Here is a 24,878-nt window from a genome sequence, read left to right as displayed (position 1 = left end):
CCTGAGCTGTAATATTTTCCCTTTGGCCTTAAATGATTCCCCAGGTTCTGGATCTCCCATCCTAATAATGCTTCTTTTCAATTTTAAGAGAAATTATTGGTTTCTGTCAAAATTATATACAGTCAGAAGACTAAGCCTTACTCTATTTTTCAAAATGGGAGACTTGACATAATAATATATTGCAGTTCACAAAACTGTTCACAAAACTGATGGTTCAACAATATAAACAAGGATTTTGTTAAGTTCTGGGCTTGTGGTAATAAAACATGCGCTCCACTTATCGAACATGTTTTTATATCTCCAGTTTTCTTTGTAAATACACAGGTGCAAAGTTTTGCTTGAGTCACATCTCCTGGAAATAACTAACAGCTGGTAACACAACACCTCCTGACAATAGCTGCTATCTCTCCTTGAAACATGCAACATACATGCCGAAATACACACATGTTCATTTCACATAAACTGCTGACTCAACACATTTGTATTTCTAAGCACATGAGCATTACATAATTGTAAAGAAACATGATACACCTCAAGCTCTGGGTCTTACACATTGGTGAACAAACACTATCGATCTGAAAATGTACAGACGAGGTTTCCAGTTGATAATTTGCCAAGACTGGTTATGTTACAATGTTTTTGTCATAACCTATGTCCCAGGTCTTGTTTGTCAGCCATGTGGTAAGTTCATTGCCTTTAAGAGATTACTTGAATTGTCCAAAATCTGTTTGTCCTTGACTTTCTCTTTATGAACAACCATGTCACAGTCACCTGTTCAGTTACCTTTAGAATCACATCAAATGACTGCTGTAATCACTTTTTGAAATCGCTGGCTTGTATTTCAGCTTCTTCCAGGTCATTTATCTCCTCGTCAAGCCTGATATTAATGATAGTATTAAAAGAGATAAGACGTTATGTTTGATTTAAAATATGCTGATGAACAGTGACCTTTAGCATGAGTGTTTCTGTGCTTCCTTAATTAACAGAATTTCAGACAGTGTAAGTTAGTTGATTTTTTTCACTGCACATGGACTAAGTTGATAGTGTCCAATCATGCACAAACACTTTTTCATTCCACTATGAATAAATTAACAGATTTTTTCCTTGCTTTTCTAAATCAAAGGGACACCTTTTCACAATACATTTGTCTAGTAAATACCGAAAGACTGAGAAAATCACTCCTTTATTTGAGACATGCCGCATAGTCATTGGTTCGTTCCAGTCCATGAATCAAATTAGTTTCCCTACCAACCGTAATTCTCCTACCTAGGTAGCCCTTAATGAAGCAAGGCTGGCTTTTCCACAGGTTCACTAAAATCTCAGTGAGCCTCCTTCTTCTCCTGTATAAAAATATGTATACAACTTTTGTGAAGAACACTCAAACTAATGGATATAACATACTTGGTCTTGCTTAGTCTTTATTAGACCTCATTAAAATACTACTGCTCTCTCTCCCCTCAAACACATACCAATGAAATCTGAGAACCTAACCACAAGAACATTAAGCTTGTTGTCTCTACTGACACAACAAACATTCCTGCTGCTAGAGAAGCACCTCCATGATTCAACAGCCTTCAGTCCTCTGCTGGAGTAAACAACTAAATGTCAGAATGCTCCGAAGACAATGTGCTTTACAGGAAAACACATGGTAAAAGAGTTATCCATCTATTCTTGTATGGTTAATCATGCTTCAACTGTGGCCTTGACTGTCAGTGGGCTCTTTGCCACTTGCAAACAAGATCAAACAAGAAAAAACCCAGAGATTCTAATTTTTGGTTTAATGGTCGACCAACTGAAGTCAAAATCAGCCAACGGGAAATAATCTTCATTTATCTTTTTCTGTTTGCTCTGTATTTCAATCTGTTTAAAAATATATAATGCTGCAAGAGAAAACAGTCTATGCTAAATATTCATTGACTGAATACACTCTGAGGGTTGTAAATGTCCAATGATATCAGCACTGGTATTACAAGAGGTGATTGGCTACAGTTTCAGGGTGACTTGAGCAATAGTCTCATTTTTTCATTTGATGTTTAACATCTCACTCAGCAGTATTCCAGCTATATAGCAGCAGTCTGAAAACATCCAAGTCTGGTCCAGACAATCCAGTGATAAGCATCATGTGAACTGATCTACACAAATGGCACTCAATGACATGTGTCAACCAAGCCAGTGAGCCTGACCACCAATCTCTTACGACAAGCACAAGCACGGGTTACTGACAACCAATTTAAGATTGCATCAGCACAGGTTGAGCAATATTCCAGCAATCTAATAGCAAGGGATATTAGAAATGGGAACATAAACCCAGGGGTTCCGTGCGTCAAATAAATACTAGATTACCCCACCATCCTGTTCTGTAAATAGAGGCGGTAGCGAGTAGTAGTGTAGCTGTTTAATCATTTACAAATCTTGATGGAAAACTGTTTTCGATGCCCTATGTGGATACAATGTGTGAAAAACATTTGTCTTTCAGAGGTGCTAGAACACTGCTTACAGTTGTGTAAGATACCCTCAAAGACCTTGCAAGGTTTTTAAACGCTGCCTTAGCGGTTCTCATTTCAAACAAATTAATATTTTTTATAATATTTTTTACAAATAATTCTTTTTCCAACCAATGAGAATTTGTTAGACTCTCATTAGACACAGAATTTATTTCCATCTCCCATATTTATTGCATCTAAAGTGAAGTGAAAATTCTTTTCTTTTTTTTCCCTCATTTAATTTTTTTTTAACGTTTTCGCTGACAGACATGTTATATTCACAATGTGCATTAGTTCCAATCTAGTTCTGTCTGCTACATAAAACAGATCACAGGAAGTTGGTCTGCTGGCAACAGGATCTTGATTATACACTTCATACGTAAAGTTTTAATTCATCAACATGATAAATACTCAAAAAATTTATTTCAAGTGCTTTATCATAGTTTTTTTACTTTGCCTTACACCCATTGTTCATTATGATGATTATCATCAATGGTTTACAGTAAATATGCTGAGAGAAACAAGTAAAGGAACACAGGAAATTCAAACGTTCCTTTGATATTTTCCAGTTTTCATCCCCACCTTTGAATAGCGCTGTGGGAGCAAATCTGAGAATAATTATAGTAGCACTGCCATGAAGTGGTGCTACTTTATGTTTTTCCAGGTTCCTAGCTGTGAGATACAAAGCTTTCAAAGAAATCTTTGAAAAAAAATAAAGGAACCCTTGTTCTTTCATGAGGTCCCTTATTATATTCCTCAGTATATGAAAAGACAGTTCATTACAGTGGCTGATTTTTCGGTGTAGATTCTAGCACCGTTATCAAGTAAAAGATCATCCTCATCATACCAACTTCTAAAATGCCACTCAAAGAAGTAGACTTTACAGTTTTGTATCAATAATCAACCAACCAATCAACCAGCCAAGTAACCAACCAATCATTAAACCAGTACATAAATTAATAGGTGAATACATAAAAAAAAGTAAAGTTTCTGTATAAATAATTTTCAAACTCTGCTTCAAACAGAAATGGGGCTGCTGAACTTCTTTTACTCTTGCTCCCAAATCAGTGAGGGAACATAACATAACTATGGCTGAGCAAGCCAAGCATGTGGCCAATCACAATAAAATGAGATGTAATAATATCTGCACAACTCATTACTATTTGGTCAGTGTGACCCAACCTTCAGCTGATATCTATACTTGATGCTGAGTTGATATTGACAAGGCAAATGTACTTAAGTAGCATTTATTAGGGCCATAATGATGCATGAAATACATAACAGTGTATGATATCTTGACAGTTGTTATTTCGAGGAGCCAGTCTAATTCCATCACAGTGGGGATAACTAGAAAGGCATTACAGTTAATCGTGTTCAGCAAATTACGTTTATGAGAAACTGCTAATAACAAACTGATATTATGAACTGTTTAGGTGTTCCAACCACTTGTATATTTTAAGTAAAAACGTCTCATGTACAACAGTTATAAGAAACTAAAATTTATGGTTCCTTTGAGTTTTTAAAACTATAGCTTAATGTACATAAAACTTGTTGCAATTGCACCACATGGCTCATTTTACCAATCCTTGTGCATGGTGGCTTCCAGGGATGTAGCCTGACCCTTTCTGAGGTAAGTTTTAAGATATAAATGACCAATAGGCATTGCTGACATGCATACAATGAGAACTAAATGACCAAACATCACCTTGTCATCACTTCCATTATTCTATCAGGTATGACAAGTGCACCCATTATCTTCTCCAGTTTAGTTTTCCGCCACTTTTAGCAATATTCCTGAAATATTACATCAGGGAACACCAGAAATGGGCTTTACACTTTGTACTCATGTGGGGGATCAACCCAGGTCTTCAGTGTCAAGGACACATGCAAATACTTCAACCACCCACCACCAGGTTACCCCACCACCCTAGAGCTGACTAGATGACTAGATCTGATGGAGAAAAATTGGCTTCCTGTACCCATGTATCGGTGGCTTGGTGCTAGATACCCTCAGTTCAGTCTGAGAATAATAGTGTTCAGTATTTTCCTAACATAACATCCTAAATCATCAAAAGATGACCTCTAGACTGATCTGTGTAGCAAGTATAATAAAAAGGTATTCCAACATTTGCAAGTAATGATCATGAAATGATCACAACCCTCATTTTCAGTTCAACATGGCATCATGAAATTAAAAGAATAAAAAATGTAAACAAAAATAAATAGTAAATACCACAAATCATCAAAAAGCATCAGCTCCAGAAAACTCCTTATTACAAATTTTATCCAAAAATTTTGAACAGATTAATAGTTCTGCTCGAAGAATGAGCACTTTCAACTTTTCAACAGTTTAACTTTTCATGAACACCAGTTCACCACTAGACTGAATTGAGTCATAGGTTACAGTGACACAAACTAGTAAGTTTAGGACTAGTGGAATGGAAGAGCCAACTGAAAAACTGTCATTGGACAGATGGGCTTTGAACTAAAATATCTGTAGTGGTGCCAGTGTTTATAGAAGTTAATGGCAACAGACAAGATTGCGTGGTGACAGACTCACTGATTTGGTTGATGCACGTTGTTGCACAGATCTTTGCTCAGTATATCAATCACAGAATTGTCTGGTCCAGACACAATTATTCAGAAGATGCCATCATATAGGTGAAAAGCTGCCATTAAACAGCAAATAATAAATCAAGTTTGTATCAATATATCATTTGACAATGTTTATAAATGAATGTTCCCAGCCGTATCCATGTTTCATATATGACATGTTACATTTATAATTTAATTTGAAAACTATCTGCATCATTATCTGTTAACAGAACACTAAACTACTACAAATTACAAATCAGTGATGCTGGCATCCAGTACATTGTTTGACAAATGTATAGTTTCCCAAAGTATCATTTCATGCTGTTGATTTCTGCTTGGCCAAATCAATTACTTGACTACAGTCAATAATTAAAAGGAAAGCGCAAACATTACATAAAATGAGTTCATATCAGCCAAGTCAACATCTGGCTGTGAGGAAGCAGTTCTTGTGAAATGTAAGCATGTAAATAGTACTATGCAATCTGCAACAGCCAGGATTTTGACATGTATACATCCTCATCAATGACAAATGAAATACAACATTGATCTACGGTTGAAAGTTCAAATATTCAACCATTTCCAGATGAGCGAGGAATGGATTGATTAATACTCAGCAAAGGCTTGGTAAAGAAATCATAACCAATGCACTTCCCATACCATATGTTCACATGTTTCCTAAGGCAAATAATTGCCTTGACTTTGCATGTGTTCGTGAAAGGTGCCCCGAGTGAAACAGGTTTGTCTTGTCAGATCCGATGACTTACAGGGGTGGGGTGGTCAGACTCGTTGATTGGTTGATCACTGGATTGACTGGAGTATTAGAAGATCACCACCATATTGGAATACCAAACCAACTAACAAATAAAAAAATTAATAGGCAGAGTAACAAGAAAAACCAAGTTTGAATTTCTTTTGGCATGAACCTGGTTGTGGATTGGACCCTTGACCTTCCAGGCACTGACTGCTGCTCCAAGACCACAGAAGTTGAGGTTCATGCACCAGGAAACTGTCTCCAGTGGTACAAGAAATCTTGATTGCGCTAATAATTTGAAAGTAATATTTGAACTTATCTTGTTACCCTACATATATTGTTGGATCTCAAAAAGAGGTAAATCATGCACATTGTTTATATTATTCTCTTTTAACAGTGTCAGATATGTTTCACCTGGTGTAAATCACACTAAATCATTCAATAAAGTGTAACACCATTTAAGAACTTCTTCAAGAAGTAATATCTTGTTTCCAAACTAAGAACACCAATAAAGTGAGTGACATCGCAATGAAATTCCTTAAACAAAGACTTTCTGTGAATGCATTTGTACCGATTAGCTGTTTTATAGACCTTTTTGAACCTTCTCCCAATCTAAACTGATACAACTCTTTTTAGCAAATAACTGATTTGGGGCTGCCTTTGTATCCAACAGCCTTTGTCTTTGTTCAATACGGATAAAATGTCTCATAAAAAATTTCAATTTCTTTATCAAACAAGACTTTGATAAAAGATGCACAAAAACTTGCAAATCCTATCTTTCAGCTGTAAAACATGTCTCTGTAGGTGCGTCCATTTTCCAGGCTGTCATTGCAATGTACATCGCTTCTACTTAATGTCACTCACACTTGTCAACATACTCAAAGCTGGATTCCTGAAAGGTAATCTTCGAAAATTGAATTGCATCAAAGTCTACTCACACTGCTTCCATCACTGCAAGGAAATGTACGAGACTACCCTCTTTCCTAAGACATGTCCAATTAAAGTGTTGTAGACACATCTATGAGTGGATGGAGGCATTACTTCAATCACCACTAACAACATTCCTTCCTTGTCAACCCGACTTCTTCTACATGTGTGCCTGACTTACATAAAATCCAAAATATTGGTCTCTTTTTTAACACCACTTCCACCATCTTTGAAGTCCTCTATCTAAAGCATACATCTTTGACGGCTTCTTAAAAGCATACTTTGAAGTAGAAATTGATTCGGTTGTTGTCATTGGTTCTTATGTCTATTCAAGATAGATTCAGGAACCAACAGATTCCTCAGGATGAAGGATCTTTCATCTTGTACTTGTTTTCACTTTTTCATGTGAAATGTGTTAAAAACTGAAAGAATCTGACTTGGTCAGCGGAAGGTTGGTGGATTGATTCGTGGCTATGTCACACCAAACAACATTAAACTATGCTACTTGTTGTTACCCTGCCTGAGATTCAGCATCTATGGCATAAAACAAGATCTGGCTGCCTGGAATCAATAAACCATAGGTGGCATATCCTTCAGGTAACACTGCAGCTTGAGGTGTCACATGGCCAGAACGATATGACCTTTCGTGTCTTCTTAAATGCAATAACCTTGAACTGGACATTTCATTTTACCCCACTTCAACAATGCTAAAAATTCTACACAGTATTTCTTTGCATCTTCAGCTGCAGCTTGCGATTTAAGAGAGGCAGTATTCCCAAGTCACCCACTCTCTAGGACAGAACGGGGAACTAAAACATCCTGTTACTGTGAAGCTATAGATCAGGTGCTCTAGCTAAAGTGTAAGGACATCTCTGTGTGATGCTGTGATTCAACATGGCCACATCTAATATTCTCCTGGAAGCACTATAGAGTACAGTACCTCATCTCATATCAGTACCTCATCTCATATCATATTTATCATCCTGTTTGCTCTACATTATATAGAAAATCAATTCCAACATGTTCATCTTGACATTTACAGGAAGTCTTACAAAACTAGTACCGTCAACAATGTTAAAGAACTGCTTGTAAGACTGTTTCATAGCCCTCTAATATGAAATGTTAGGGACTGGAATAGCTGTTCCTGAAAATGATATGGAAACGCTTTTGTCCTCAGGTGGATGTTTTGAAAAAAGTCTGTGTTTCATGTGACCAGAGTCACGGGCCCCATTCTATTCCCCATGCTTGCATGTAATGCACACAGATAGATGAACACAATGCACACACACATCTCAAGAATCTAGACTACTACACGGTCTAAGAGTTTTTCAGCTATTAAGACAAGTTGTCAAGAACAAGACCAAACTATGATGAAGATATACTAGCCTGTTGTTTCTGTTTATTACAGAACACTCACAGCGGAAGGAGCATGGCAATTCTTATGACAGCTACCAGTGGGTGGTAAGTCATTGAGCTTTGCTTGGAAAAAGTGAAAACAATCAAAACAAGAAGTTTTATCATGAAAGCAGTCACATATATCATTTTATATTTCAGATGAGCTTACAGGCATCAAGACTACTGATCTTCTACATTCCCCTATGCCATTGAAACTGTTACTGTCAATATTGAATGAACCAATACCAACAGTCATAGAAACACACACTTAGACATATGCTGACAGACAGAGAGACAGACAGACATACAAACAGATACACCTCTGCCAGTATTTTTCGGTGACGAAGTGGTTGGAGTGTTCGTCCAGAGAGCCAAAGGTCACAGATTCAATCCCCAGACATGTCATACCAAAAGATGTTAGTGAGTGAGTGAGTTAGTTTAGCTTTACGCCGCTTTTAGCAATATTCCAGCAATATCACGGCGGGGGATACCAGAAAATGGGCTTCACACATTGTACCCATGTGGGAAATCAAACCCGGGTCTTCGGTGTGACGAGCGAACGCTTTCACCACTAGGCTACCCCACCGCCCCCCAAAAGATGTTAACAAATGGTTCTTGTTGGCTTTCACAAGTGAGATACAAGCAGTTTCACTGAATATGACATTGACATTTCAGGATGATCAGCCTAACCCTGAATCTCCAGGTGATTAAAATATTGAATATCAGTATCTTGTGTGGTGTACTGGTAGCAGACTGCCACATAAACCACAGCTTTCATCAGTACAACCAGGTACTTAGCATGACTTTCAACCAAGATAACTAGTCGAGAAGTTCAATAAACATTGCCAATCAGTCATTTTATCACGGTTAGCTATTCCTGCAAACTCAGCAAAATCAAATCATGCCCAAGGGTTGTTTTTGTGTAGTAAGACATCAAACACGCAGTAGTCTATTCAGCTGAGTGTGTGCCCGACATAGTCACCTGGTTTACACCTGACTAACGAGGGTTCATTAACTTCAAAGGGACTGTGAAATTGACTACATTGGTTAACAGGTGGAAAGTGGTTTGGATGGTTTTGATTAAAAGCTCTAGTACTTCAAAGGTGAAAGGTATGTGACCCAAGTTGGGGATGGTTACCATTGGAGATCTTACCCTTTACATTTAACAGATCTCACGTTTAACATGCCTATATATGTGCATGTTCTGCAATTGAAATGTGGACAACATTTTGTGCCTTTCAGCATTATTTGTTTGAATCTTCAAAAAAATGATTATGACAATCACTTCTTTCATGGGATCAACATTCTAAGAACATATTTCTCTGACACAAATATTATATTTCCCTTAACCCGATTCAATCTCCAAGTCGTATGTGATTGAGTGAGGTTAGTTTTATGCCACTTTTAGCAATATTATGGTGGGGACACCTAAAATGGGATTTATACATTGTACCCATGTAGGGAATTAAACCCAGGTCTTCAGCATGACAAGCGAATACTTTAACAACTATGCTACCTCACAGTCTCTGAACCACATTATTTTCTCTTAAACCAAGCACTGTCTGTGATGCAAATGTCCCTTACATGAAGCCAGTCTAGATTTTCCACATGTTTTTCCATCTCACTCTATTTTAATTAGAGTTATTTCATAATCTTAGATATATATTTTCATAGACTAATACCAGAACAATGTTATGTAAAACAAAGATTTTTGTACCTGCCCTCATACTCAGAAATCATGTCACTGCAAATATTGGTAATACCCTGTGTCCCATTATACTAATGTGATTCATTCTGCAGTAATTGACCAAGAAATGCCATAGGCATGACTATTACTGGAGCTATGCAAGAATCTACAGCGATTATCTTAGCATTCTCAAAGTCCAACATTTGGCTTTGCATCTCAAACAACTTGTTACAAATTCTAACTTTAGAATTAGAAATGTCTCAAGTCCATTTATTATGTTCCAGTAATGTTTCTCCTCAAAGGTTACTGTATCACTGACAACAGAATTTGTTGGCCAAAAAACCAGTGTGTGCTCAAATACAATCTCTTTGAAGTCCTTGAATTATTTTCATCACCAACGTCCAGTTCCACATGTCCTTTGACAGTTTTTTTACTGGAAAGATTTTTCTATGAAAAAAATTAAGGTCAACCATAAATGATTGCTACAACACAAATAGAAAAATCCAAAATCTAAATTGTCTTTAATTTGTACAAGCATTTTGTGATATGAACACAGATCAAAGCAAGTTTAAGTCTTAAGTGCCTGACTTGAGAGTCTGTTTTTGAATCCCAGATGAGACTCAACCCAACCAAAGAACTGGAATTTGTACTTTACTGAGAGAGTGTAGTCCAAAATATAACATGTGTTACTTGCTTTGAAATAACTTGGAATAACTAGGAATTGGCTTTGCAACTTTGGAAAACAATATTCTGAACATTTTTTGTGTTATTCTCATAAGCAGATTGGTGCTGTTTCAAAGTAATAATTTCTGCATATTTACTCAACACATTTTGTTTCCACAATTCTGAAGTTACCATTACGATACCAACTGAATTCATCATGAAGTCTTTATTTGCAACTGTTTGTTGACTTGCTCCATATTTCTTTGAAATCTAACATCAACAAACGTTGCCATGTTGGACTTATCAAAGGCATTTGTACACACATGATCTTGATATTCTGTCAACGGCCTTCATGTTTTTATTCTTGACATTTATCCTGTGTGCCAAGCTGTTGACATATTCGCTTGTTTCTTGATATTAATGTCTCTTGTCGATAATTCTGGCTTCCTTTTCTCTGGCATATTTGACTATCGAATCAAACTGCCTCTTCAGTTCCTTGTTTGATTTATAAATCAAACAACCCAAAGTTTCTTGGCCATATTTGATTCACAAATCAAACAAGGGGGTGTTTTCTCAGCTGATCTGAATAATAAACCTCTCAAATGCAGAATCTGAGTTCACTGTTTTTGAACTTTCTTTAGGCGTGCCCTTGGGGAATCAGGGCCAAAGAGACTACCAGTAAGGCATGCTTGTTTAAAGTGCTGACAAAAGTCAAGATCACGTTTTTACAGTATGTGATCAAACTTTCTACATCATTACATAAAGATAGCATTAAATGTTGCTCATTATATCAACCGCTGGTTTATCTGGTCCAAACACACACTGTCTCACTCACTCACTCTGAATACAGAGACATGAAGACATTGAGAAAAAATATGTATACACTGACAATGTCAGAGTTAAGAGTTCCTTAAACATTTCTAACAAGAACTCATGAGATAACAAACAGCTGTGATATATAAAAAAACAGCAAATGGACTCTCACGTTCTACAAGTCCAACAACTGTTACTGCTGTTATACTCCAGCATGGCGCCAACAGCCACCCATACATCCTGGCAGTAATCCCTAAACAAGGTGTAAACACCCAACATGAATCTGTCATTTACTTTTAATTGAAATAAATGGCTTCTAAGGCTGAAAATATCCATTTCATAAAACAAATGACTTACTGTCAAATCTGTTAAACAGTGTTTCCATGGCAAGTGTTCAAAATGAAAGAAATAGGTTTGAACAGAAAAATGCAAATTATCTCTGGTAATGCCAAACTTTGCATAGACATGCATTCATGCATTCCGGACAGAATCCAGTGTTACATTCTAACTAGTAGAAGCTGCCAAACACAATGAAAAATATACCAGAAGCCTAAAACTCAATGTTCTCATACAAAACAAAACGATCAAACAGTACCTTGCAAAAGTACTTGATTTGAGAAATGGCCTTAGACCTTACAAGTGTTGAAAGAACACAACATTTGGGGGGAAATATTGACAGTTATTTACATTTTTCCTGTCTGAAAATTATAAATGTTGTAAATTTTGACTGATGACAGTCAACTGAGCTTTACAGATACAAATATGGTCCTTCAACTGTTCCCTCATAAGAAAACAAAATAGAACATAAAAAATGAGAAAAATGCCTTGGTCCACACAAAACTAACTCAAAAAATCACTGTCAGAATACTTTGCACAGACAGCATTATGCTTCTAATTGAACACTAAGCCAACCTCCATACTAACAGGTTTATGGACACGTATTTCAAGCAAATGAATATACCCATGAATATTTGATAAGATTTAAGCTTGTGTTTCTAATTCTGAAAGCAGACCCAAATGCAAGTTAAAGGGTTAAAACTCTCTACAATGTAAACAACCCCTTATGACATTCTTTGCAGCAGGATGCACAATTAGCTGTTTTAACAGGGAAATATGCAGTGCATGACGCAGACCTTGTGGTGCGTTTTTACAGCGTGAGCATTCACAGTTGTCCGAACCACAACAGAGGCAATATCAGAGCTGTGAGTCGTGTTAGACTTCATTGTCAAAACACGCTTCTACTGAGGTGGGGAAACACACTGCCTTGTTAAAATTGGTTCTCAGGTATACACGAAAACATGAAAGAGATTTAACTCTCGAACTGGACTCTTGGAATAGTTTAGGGTGCAGGAAAACACACTGCAGATAATTGCTTCAAGTTACAAAAATATAGCTCATCAGCAACATCCTGTTTTGTTGAGGACAAATCTATTTAAAAATTAGCATTAATATTTGAGAAATCAATTTTCTGTTGTGAGCAACACATGAAGTGTCTCAGATGTCTGTAATGTTTGGATAATTCTATGAATATATAATCTTTCGATGTCTACATTTAACTGATAAACCATTAATCAAAAAGTCCTTAGTATTTCTGAATGTCAAAAAGCCTTAGAAAGTTGACATTTAAATGACAATAAGAAATCTCATTTATCAATAAACAGTGGAGTTTCATAAACAGCAGACAAAGAAGTATGATTCAGAGAAACAGTTCATATTTGCTTGTCCTCGATTCAAGTCATCATTGTGACCCCTTCACAGGATCATTAGGCAAAAAGGCAGCCATTTTGAATAAATTCACCAAATATTTTTTTCCATCTCAATAACATTACTTTGAAAAGACTGTCATTTTCATCAGTATCAGAAAATGGCTTCAAATCAGTGTTACAAAGAGAAAAAGTGATATTAGCGGCTGTTTCAAAAGAGTAATGCTATTTTAATCATTAATGCTATCCAAAGAATTTTAGCTGTTTTAAACACTTGTCTAGACAATGAAAAAGGTGGCCATTATGGGAGGCATTGCACAAAGATGGCTATGTGGATGTATTGTGATTTGGATGGTAATTGGGCTGAACGTCCCTGCAAGGAACGATAACACTTGTGAAGCAGTTTCAGGGCAGGTTTTTCAATGAAAAGTTCAAATGACATAAAATTTTGCTGCAACATTGGAATATTTAATGCTAAACTGCTACATCAAGTGAGAAGGCTGACAGATCATTTGAATAGTTTTATGCATAAAGATATAAAAGCACTTTTCTTCATAATTTCAAGTGAAAATGGGAAACAAAATCTGGAGGCTATGGTACAATGACTTTCATCTGGCTTGAGTAGTCTAGAACACTTGAGACTTAATAAAGCACAATTATGATGGTAATTAGGATGCTGGTGATGCAACAACACCAATAATTAGGGTTTGAAGCCACTGTTACATCCCACTGTTGGAACTCACTGTAGGAACCCACTGTCACATCCCACTGTTAGAACACATTGATATATCCCACTGTGAAACTCACTGTTATATCCCATTGTTGGAACCCACTGTTATAGCGTTCTATTGGAAATTACTGTTTTATCTTACTGTAGGAACCCTGTGTCATATCCCACTGTAGGAACCTACTGTCATATTCCACTGTTGGAATCCACTATCATATCCCACTGTTAGAACTCACTTTTATATCCCGTGTACTGGAACCAACTGTTGGAACCGACAGTTGGAAATGTGATTTATCTCACTGTTGGACTTACACTTACATCTCACAGTAGGAACCTACTGTTCTATCCCAGTGTTGGAACTCACTGTTATATCTCACTGTTGGAACCCTTTTTCATATTCAACTGTTGGAACCCACTGTTATATTTCACTGTTGGAACCCACTGTCATATTCCACTGTTGGAACCCACTGTCATACTCCACTGTTGGAACTCACTGTGTATCCCACTTTTGGAACCCATCACAAACACATGCAAAAACCAACAAACTAATTAAAACAAACTGAAATCTAGATCATTCTTTTTCTTTCCCCATTTTATGAACAAAATACATTTAAACTTTTAAAAATGAATATATACCATTTAACATAATTAAGGATTGGTAATCCCAGTTTCTAAATCATTAAAAAAATCCCTTTACTACAAAACATATTTCCAGTAAGCATCTGCAGGCTATATATTTCATTGTATCTGACATATACAGATGTTCATGCCTATGTATGGTTTCAAAGCATACGACTACTGTAAGGTAAGCTGCAACGTTGATATCATAACTTGGGCTGCATAAAAAAAAATTAAATGTTTCTTGGCACATTTTTTTCAAAGTGACGAGAGTGGTAGGATTTTTTAAAATTTCTGATAGAAAAAAATGTCATGAGGAAGACCGCATTTATTTTTTTTTTTTCTCGAAACTACAGCTTGAAGACTGTAGCATGTATAAATGAGTTGTAGATTTAGTCACACGTGTTCTTACAGACACTCATGGACAAATGGATGATCAAGACGCTGCCAAGTCAAAATTATTTTTTTTAATAGCGACGAAAATTGTTATGCGCATAAATAAAACTGATGCGCCAGTGCCCGAGAAACATTTCACTTTTTTATTTTGCCTTGTTTGTTATTCTAGTCAATATATACCAGTCCCCGAATGACATCTATGTCTGTGCCACATAACTAGTATACACATGAGAGGCAGAAATTGACATGAGACACTGAAGATCTAGGCAAAGAGACAAGTCATTGTTGACACAGCCACGCAAATGAAAAGCTGAGAAGGAAATCCTGTATCAATACAATTGTAGCGACTCATACAATGAGTGCAATATTTATAAAGGCCTTTAAAACATCAATATTTATTTGCTTACAGAGGATCCAGATAAAAAAACTACTAGCGCTGTAGCTGTGACAAATGCAGTGCTGTTTGGCAATACTGTGTTTATGGTGTGGCAATACTGTGTTCATGGTGTGGCAATACTGTGTTCATGGTGTGGCAATACTGTGTTCATGGGGTAGCAATATTTTATTCCCTGTGTGGCATGACTGTGTTCACAATGTGGCAAAACTATGTTCACCAGTGTAGCAATATGGTGTTCCATGTGTGGCAACACTATATATGTACTATGTTCACTTTGAGATAATACTATGCTCTTTAAGGGATAATACTATGTTCACTTTGAGATAATACTATGTTCTTTAAGGGATAATACTATGTTCACTTTGAGGTAATACTATGTTCACTTTGAGATAATACTATGTTCTTTAAGGGATAATACTATGTTCTCTTTGAGATAATACTGTTCACTTTGAGATAATACTATGTTCTTTAAGGGATAATACTATGTTCACTTTGAGATAATACTATGTTCTTTAAGGGATAATACTATGTTCACTTTGAGGTAATACTATGTTCACTTTGAGATAATACTATGTTCTTTAAGGGATAATACTATGTTCACTTTGAGATAATACTATGTTCGCTTTGAGGTAATACTATGTTCACTTTGAGAAAATGCCATGTTCACTGCGAGATAATACTATGTTCACTTTGAGTGAGTGAGTGAGTGAGTTTAGTTTTACGCCGCACTCAGCAATATTACAGCTATATGGCGGCGGTCTGTAAATAATCGAGTCTGGACCAGACAATCCAGTGATCAACAACATGAGCATCGATCTGCGCAATTGGGAACCGATGACATGCGTCAACCAAGTCAGCGAGCCTGACCACCCGATCCCGTTAGTCGCCTCTTACGACAAGCTGAGTCGCCTTTTATGGCAAGCATGGGTTGCTGAAGGCCTATTCTTCCCCGGGACCTTCACGGGTCACTTTGAGATAATACTGTTCACTTTGAGGTAATACTATGTTCACTTTGAGAAAATGCTATGTTCACTGTGAGATAATACTATGTTCACTTTGAGATAATACTATGTTCACTTTGAGATAATACTATGTTTGCTTTGAGATAATACTATGTTCGCTTTGAGGTAATACTATGTTCACTTTGAGAAAATGCTATGTTCGCTTTGAGGTAATACTAGGTTCACTTTGAGAAAATGCTATATTCACTGTGAGGTAATACTATGTTGACTTTGAGATAATACTATGTTCGCTTTGAGGTAATACTATGTTCACTTTGAGAAAATGCTATGTTTGCTTTGAGGTAATACTAGGTTCACTCTGAGAAAATGCAATGTTCACTGTGAGATAATACTATGCTCACTATGAGATAATACTATGTTCGCTTTGGTATAATACTATTCACTGTATGGCAACACTACATTCACCAAATGGCAATAACATGTTCACTCTGTGGCAAACTATACACATATAATATTCAACTGGTTCAATACTCCATTAACTTTTTGCTATGGCCATCTTTTGTGTTTTCAAATTCCTATCAAATTAGTACAATTCAAAGAGCAAACTATCTCAACACTTCACTAATTCAATGTATCACTCCACTCCCAATATAATCCATTTAACATACAAGAGTCGACTGTTAGTGAGCATAATTAATAACATAACTTTACTTGACACCATCTCTCAAATCGCAGCAACTGAAGATCCAATATAATTCACTACAGCCTGACTTCATCAAGTGGAGGCATCTCCAGACTTACTGGATGTAGAGTCAACAGGAGTCCATGGGGACTGCTCTTCCATTAAGAAGGAGACAAAGGCACAAGGGTTGTAACAACAGAACTTAAAATGGACCCATCACTGATGGCTGACCAGTGTCCAGTTGCTTGACTAAATGTCAAGTGTGGGTTTTTGGAGATTGAGCCTACTGTTAACTGACTGACCAGTATTCAGGGTGTTTACTGTGGATACAGTAGACTGGTCCTTGTGTCTGATGTGGTAGATCTTACACGCTGGAGTACTTGCCTCATCAGGTTTGTTTAAGCAGACTGGGGGTGATGTACACTGTCTGGGGAATTGAGGGTTGGTGCGGAGGAGTGGGAGAGACAGTGAATTGTCCAGATCCAGCCCACATCAGGAGCTTTTGGCACTGAGGAGCACATCTTGGAGTACTCCTCAGTAAGAGTAAGAGTTTGGAGTTCAGTGCTCCTGTGGACATTGAGGCTATGTCTTGGCAGTCTGGTTGATGTTTGTGGTTGGGTGAGTGAGTGAGTGAGTACTGCACTAAACAAAACTTCAGCCATAAGGTAAATAATAATTTCTGTACCAGACAATCCAGTGCTCAAAAGCAGGAGCATCGATCTACGCAAAAGGGATAAGATGATGTCCAACAAGTCAGTGGATATATTTGCTTCAGGGTCTGTACGACTAACTACCAAGTCAACAACCAAGTCAGCAAGCCTGATCCCATTAGTCACCTCTTCCAACAAGCATGCATTAACTTATTGACAACCAAATCCATGGTTCTTGGATTCAAACTGATGATCTTTGGTTTATGGGCAAGCAAATTTAAAAACTTATACAACCTTGACACCAGCACATAGCCCATCTTATGAGAGACTTAAGCCATACTAAGGTCAAAGCAGTAAAAGTTCACTTTTCATTATTTCTGTGAATTAAATTGCATCTTGATGTGATTTTGATCTAATGATCTAATTTGATTTAAATTATATCTTCAGTAGACTTTGAGAACAAAACAGACCCACTTTCCGTCTAACAGTAGAAGAGAATAAGTTTACAATAATGTTTCAGACAACTGCCTTCACTAACAATAAAAAAGTGGTTTGGGAAAAGAATTCCCATAGCTTTAAATTGATTGATTTTCATGATAAATGGATCAATGGAAAACAATGCATGAGATATAATTTGAAAATATGCATGCTGATAACATAGTATAGATGAACAAGTATTGTTTCAGACCTCACAGAATCTACAACAAAACAGAAAGATCTATCAGATTCTACCATGCCAGAAAGTCAGCAAAAACTATTCTGCCAACCAAGAAGGAAGAAGTCTTCCTCAACCTAGTATTGCAGGAATACTGTTGCATTTTTCTGATCTCTGACGTAACTGACATCAGGTATCTTACTCTAGCTCACGTTCACAAGGAGGAAATCTTTCCCCTGCACATATTCTCATGCATGGCTATAAAAACCTCCATTATCAGATATGCAAATACCAGCAGGTACACAACAAGCTCTATTACACATTTTCATCACATACAATCTCAAAATCCAGTATAAATTTCACATCCTACACAGATAAGAAACTTCTCACATTTTCCAAAATTAGACTATGATAATAAACATTCCTAAGTATTGACAGAACTTGTCCCTTATCAGTTGAAAGATAGGTCAGAAAACATGAACGTATCTTTATCACTGGGATGGCAAATATATTTTCTAAGAAAGCCTATCTGGACCATTTCTTGGTGCAAGTGAGCTGAACTGAAGTCTTAAAATATCTTCTATACCCTAGAATCTTTACATAGTGGCAGCCATCTTCACAGACAGGTCTTCATGATGTCAGTTACCAGTGATTGATTCAGTGAGTTTAGGTTTACACTACAGTCAACTTTATTCCAGCTATATGGTGGTGGTCTGTAAATTGTTGTGTCTGGACCAGAAAATCCACTGATCAACACCATGAGCATCGATCTATGCAACTGGAAATTGATGACATGACCAAGTCAACGAGCCTGACCAACTGATCCCATAGGTTACTGATGATCAGTTCTAACCCAGATCTTCATGGATGCCTGCTACTAAATATACAAAATATTTGACCACCTGTTAAAACTTTTGTTCATGTTTTAATCTTTATTCATGCTACTGTTTGTTTGTTCTTTTTGTTCAGAACTATTCCAACACTTCGGATGGGGGAATATGAACAAATACAGAGGGTACATCATGTCCCCCACAGAAACTAATACTAATTTATAGTTGTGTTTTCAAACCTTAAGTCTGCAGCATTTAAGGAAGTACAAGTTTTGCTTGTAACGTTTTGTAGAAGGGTGCAGAGTCATCCCACAGATGACATCCTTACCTTGTCAGCTTGATTACGGGGTTAATATGTTTGGTTACATGGAAAAGGTGTCAGTGGTTCGAATCCCAGTACATCTCTTGAAAACGTTATGGCTGCATAAATTTTGGTGACATCTAATTTTCAAAAGTAAATTTTGTTTTGCCCATGAGTACATGTCACCGCTTTACTTAAACATTTTACATAAAAATAAATATCAAAATATGACAAAGCACACTCTGGACTTCTTACTGTCAACATGAATTTACCATATTTCAGCTGCAAATACCTCACCATGTTTGACATTTCAGCTCTTTAATAATGTAAATCTAGTAAATCAGACAACACTAAGCATACATACAGTACTATTAACAAGAAACTTTATGCAGATGCTAACCGATAAGCAAGTGTCTTGTAACTTTCAATACATGCTCATCTAAAATCCTAGGAAACAATTCACCTGAGGTTTTCAGTGACCTGTTTGGTTTATAAGTTATGTGACTTGATATTAATACATCTGAAAGCGATAGAAATTTTGTTTTTACAGAATTTGAAATCAGTTCTTACTGGTCTTATCTTTGTCACTAGAAACTCCATTTTCATATCTTTGAAAGGAAATGTGGAAAATATTTTGTTAAAGATGTAAGTGTAGAAATATAATTCATCCTTCTTAGATCCTTATGATCTGAGAGCTCTGTAGTTCTGTTATATTCAATATGTCTGCTGAAGGGGAACACGCAGCATAAATCAATAGAGTTGCACCATCAGCATTGGTTTCTTGCAGGCATTCTTCTCAACTGAAAGACTTTTAAAAACATTTGTGAATTTCTGGGTTGAACCAATTCCAAATCCCAAATTAGTTTCAAAGGTCATTGGGAGGTCACAATGGCTGTAGAGTATGAAGAGAGTATTGACGATTAGATAAGAAACAGCCTGGCTGATCTGTTGTAGGATCACACTTGGATGATATGCACACATATTGTATTATCCAAACAGCATGAGTGAGTGAATATGGTTTTGCGGTGCTTTTTGCGAGATTCCAGCAGATTCACAGCTGGGGTAAACAGAAATGGGCTTCACGCATTGTACGGGGAATTTGGGGAATTGAACCAAAGTCTTTGGCTTAACCAGCGAAGGCTTTAACCAAAAGGCTAGGAGTTCTATTATTAACTGGACCAGACAATCCAGTGATCAACATCATGGGCATTGATCTATGCAACTATAATATGATCTTCAAAAGTCTCTAACAATATTAACCAGCAGCTGTACATTGCACCAACTGCCTCCTCAAGCTAACTATACAACTCTGTCTGACTATAGAAGTGAGTGAGTTAAGTTTTACACCGCACTCAGCAATATTCCAGCTATATGATGGCAGTCTGTAAATAACTTAGTCTGGACCAGACAATCCAGTGATCAACTGCACGAGCATTGATGTGTGAAATTGGGATATGATGACACGTGTCAACCAAGTCAGTGAGTCTGACCACCCAACCCCATTAGCTGCCTCTAGCACATGCATAGTCGCATTTGTGGCAAGCATCGGTTGCTGAAGGCCTATCCTACCCCAGACCTTCTGTCTGTATATATATAACATGGCTACATTGTATGTCAGTATGCCTTTAATGTACACCAACAACCCTGCAACTCACAAGTAGGTCTGGAAACGGTGCCAGCGATGGTGCATTCAGATAACTGAGGGAAATAATTTGATTTACTGCAATGGATTAGATGGCCATGTTACCAATAATCACATTAATCTTGAAACCAACATCCCTCATAAATCATACCAACAAATCAATATTCATTTGATATTCATCTAACCAGATTAGCATACATACACCACAAGAAACAATCAATGAGCCCCATCAAGCAGAGGCTGAAGCTCAAAGCCACAAATTAAAATATATTTTCAACTTTTCAAAGAATTTCTTTAAGATTTGGAAATATGTCTCATGGAAAGGGCTATCTAAACTTTTAGACCTGGTACATGCAGTCATCCCTGGTGCTTTTGTAACACTAAGGGAATGAAAATGTAATATTCTGGGGTTGGAGGTGGGTATGGGCTCGGTCACTGTTATAAAAATTATAAATTGTTGCAAGAACTTTATAAGAAAATGATAGTGCTGATTATTGTAAAAATATGAAATTACCTGCCACAAAAAACACACATTTTACAAGAGACATTTTAAAAAATTATTGTTCATTTTGATTTAAAAATGTTTTTTTGTGTGTAAATAATAAATATCCAGTCCCCATACCAACTCCACCCTCATTGGGACACAGACATTACAGAAACTAAACCAACAATGCAAAACAAACACTTTCTCTTTCTTCCAGCATTATGCACTTCAACTTACAACCCCCAGCCAAAAAAGTCAAGAAAATATTTTTTAACACAAATTTCCTCCCTCACACCTGTGAGTGTATCAACACCTTGCTCAATACCAAACATACCATGTACACATTTAGCTGACCAGAAAACATCAATATCCGCCTCTATAATTTCAACACAAATATTGACCGACCCCGCAAGTATTCGTTCACATTCCCATCATGATATCATAATAGCATGGCCAAACATATTGGCAGTAATTGGCCGAAACAGCCCAAAATAAATGATGTTGGTAAATATCTGGTCCATATAGCCTACCGCCCTGGTCAAATGGTGCCATGATGTAGCTATCACATGGCTAATATATGTATTATCTACACTGAACACAGCAGCAATATGTCAAGTGTTCTACCTGTCTGGCTCCACTGTCAGCAAACTGTTACAGGCAAGCTGTAACAATTGGGTGCCTAAATAAATAGGACCCATTTTGTGTTGCTTGTTCAAGCCATTGTAAATTGGACCTTCATTAAGGCAGACCTTAAAATTGACTTTTGGCTTGCAGAACCGAAGTACATGTGGAAGTGATTATTCCAAAAAATTGTTTTAATTTAGTTTAAATTGTTGAATAACACTTCTTAGACTGTTTTGAAAAACAAATATAATGTAGAAAAACACAAGAATGTAACAAAACCATATAGTCAACTTTCTGAATAATCAGTTTATGCAGGTAAATATTAAATGTCACTACAAAGCACTTACATAGAGAAATTTCTGCATATTACATGAAAAAGTTAATCAATGTGCATAAAATTAGCACATACATGTATATTGCATATTTAATCTACCCTTTCAATGTAGCAACTTTACTGGTTATAAAACAGCCATTGCTCAAAACAAATAAATTTATCTATAATTTTGTGTTACCTTCATAACATGATTCATGAACATGAGGCAGAAACGGTAAACCATCCAATACACAAAAAGTGACAATGTTTCCAAAGAATTAGGCTATTACCAGATGGAGTCACAGAGTTGACTTAACAACTTTAAAGGTTTCAATTTGTCCACAGCTTGTAGTTTTGGGACTGACATCATATAGCTGTCATCAGTTGTTCAGTTATTGCAGTGTTTCAGGTTAATTCAAGACATACGATCTACAAGTGTTTACGTGGCATTTGATTGGCTTACCAACCAGATATGTTTTTTGTTCAAATTTAAATTATTACCAAAGAAAGAGATCCACTAATGGTCTTCTGTTTGCTGATTGGAAAGTAATATGTCGATGAATGTTGTTACAGATTCCATGTTGTTGTTGATATAAAAATAATGACATTTACGGAGTTTTGACTAAACAACTGGTGTGAATACTGTGCATTAATCCATGACAATAGATCTACATGGAATGCATGCCATTTTGCATAGTCTTCATGAATACAAGAATATTGACCAAAGTGAGGTGCCTGAATAGGCTGCAGACACAACATGGCTAGGTGCAAGCAAGACAACCAAGAATCAGAACGATTCAATCCAAGACGGTCTAGGGAGAAAATGTAAACAAATGATAAATAAATATGTCTGAACCAGACATGTTAAATATCAATAGGACTGTGTCACACCATTTGGGTACAGTGACCAAGAGTGTCCAAGGATGACCATAGTTTGTTGGTAGATGGACACAAGGAGCTTGTGTAGAAAATGGCAAACTCATCAGCTGGAGCATGGCCTTGGCTGTAATTTGTGTGAGATACTCAGCAGATGCAGCCATCTGTGAGGGATGCAGACACTGCCGCTGGGGGGAGGAGATGATGGGAGGGGGGTAGACAGCTGGGAAATCTCCCCACGCACCCACCCCATGGCACCGAACTGGCTGTAGGGTAGACACAGGGAGAGGAGTTTATCACCTGATGAGAGGGTGCATCTAGTGTTGAGTGGTAGGATGTTGTGGAAGATATAATGGCTTAGTTGTACTGGATCTGGGATAGTGATGGACTGTTTCATAGTTCCTGAAACTGCCTACCTCACCCTCTCTACAGTACTAAAGCCCATGATGAAGCAAGTTAGATTTCCACAGCTTCAGGTTCTGATTCTCCCATGTCACTTGGGTTCCTTTTCAATATGCATGGAATTATTTGTTTTATCAAAATTACATACATTCACAGACTAATAATCTATTCTGTCCCACTGTGGAGATCTTGGTTAGAATTGGTCTTCAGCAACCCATGCTTGTCATGAGAGGCAACAAACAGGTTCGGGTGGTCAGGTTCGCTGACTTGGTTGACACATGTCATCATATCCCCAATATGTAGATCGATGCATGAAGAAGGTAATGTCTGTAACTCTGACTTGTAGTCACAACCAAAGTCTCCTCTTTAAAAAGATTGTCTCATAAAGAAGCCATGATGTCAAAAATAAGTTCCTCTCATATAACAGACCAGTCCTCGATGGCTTGTTTAATGGAACAGAATAATTGCCTGATGTTGAAGCAGTAATTCTGCCTTTATTCCAAACAAGAAACACATCATGCATTGGTTTTTGCATTGATTCTGCAGTATTTTAAGAACATGAATGACATTTAGAGATAAAAGAGATTGGTTCTCTGATCCTGAATCAGAGACAATGTGGGAGGAACGTTAGAACCACACTATGGATTTAAAGACAGAATTCTTGTAAAACATTTAAATAAAGGTATTCCCTTCACTCAATCATAAATCTTCACGATATGGCTGAAATATGGCTAATGTGACATAAAAGTTAAACTTCCTCAGATATGATAAACCAGACTGAATATTTCAAATTTGGATGTTTTTGTCCATAAAGGCTTCCATATTATCCCTAACGATATTTAAGTTGTATGTTTCATAACATGGTTATAAGCATATATTCACTTGACAAGCTCATCAGCTGACAGCTTAAAGATTTGATCATAGCTGTAAATGATCATATTAATGACAAAGAAGTTGTATATCCATTGAACTCACCCTGTTGTTCATTACATGCCACTTAAAGAAGTTAGACAATTCAGTTGTCTTTTTTTCCCTTAACCTTTTGTGTGAACATGTTGCAATGTAAGAAGTTTAGTGTAATCAGATTGTCATTTTATTTGTCGCATAGAATATTTTTCCATTCTTTAATATTTCAAGGCTTAAAAAATCTCCAACAAAAGTATTGACTATCTTCTAGCCTGTATGAGTCTGAAGCAAGTAAAAGAAATATATGGTGATACGTACACTGTGTAAAAGTACACTTTGTTATGACACGAGCAGCTAGGTTGCTGCTGTAGGCATCCATAGTGTGCAACCACTGTG

General features: G+C 36.8%; 1 protein-coding gene across 4 annotated transcripts in view; it reads right to left on the bottom strand.

The window, feature by feature from the left end:
- LOC137274390 (ankyrin repeat domain-containing protein 50-like) overlaps positions 1–24,878 on the bottom strand; it is a 78,184-nt gene that overhangs the window by 14,101 nt on the left and 39,205 nt on the right. The window lies entirely within an intron of this gene.

This window comes from Haliotis asinina, chromosome 2, assembly GCF_037392515.1.
Source record: "Haliotis asinina isolate JCU_RB_2024 chromosome 2, JCU_Hal_asi_v2, whole genome shotgun sequence".
Lineage (NCBI taxonomy): Eukaryota > Metazoa > Mollusca > Gastropoda > Lepetellida > Haliotidae > Haliotis > Haliotis asinina.
This window is presented reverse-complemented; position numbering and strand designations above follow the sequence as displayed.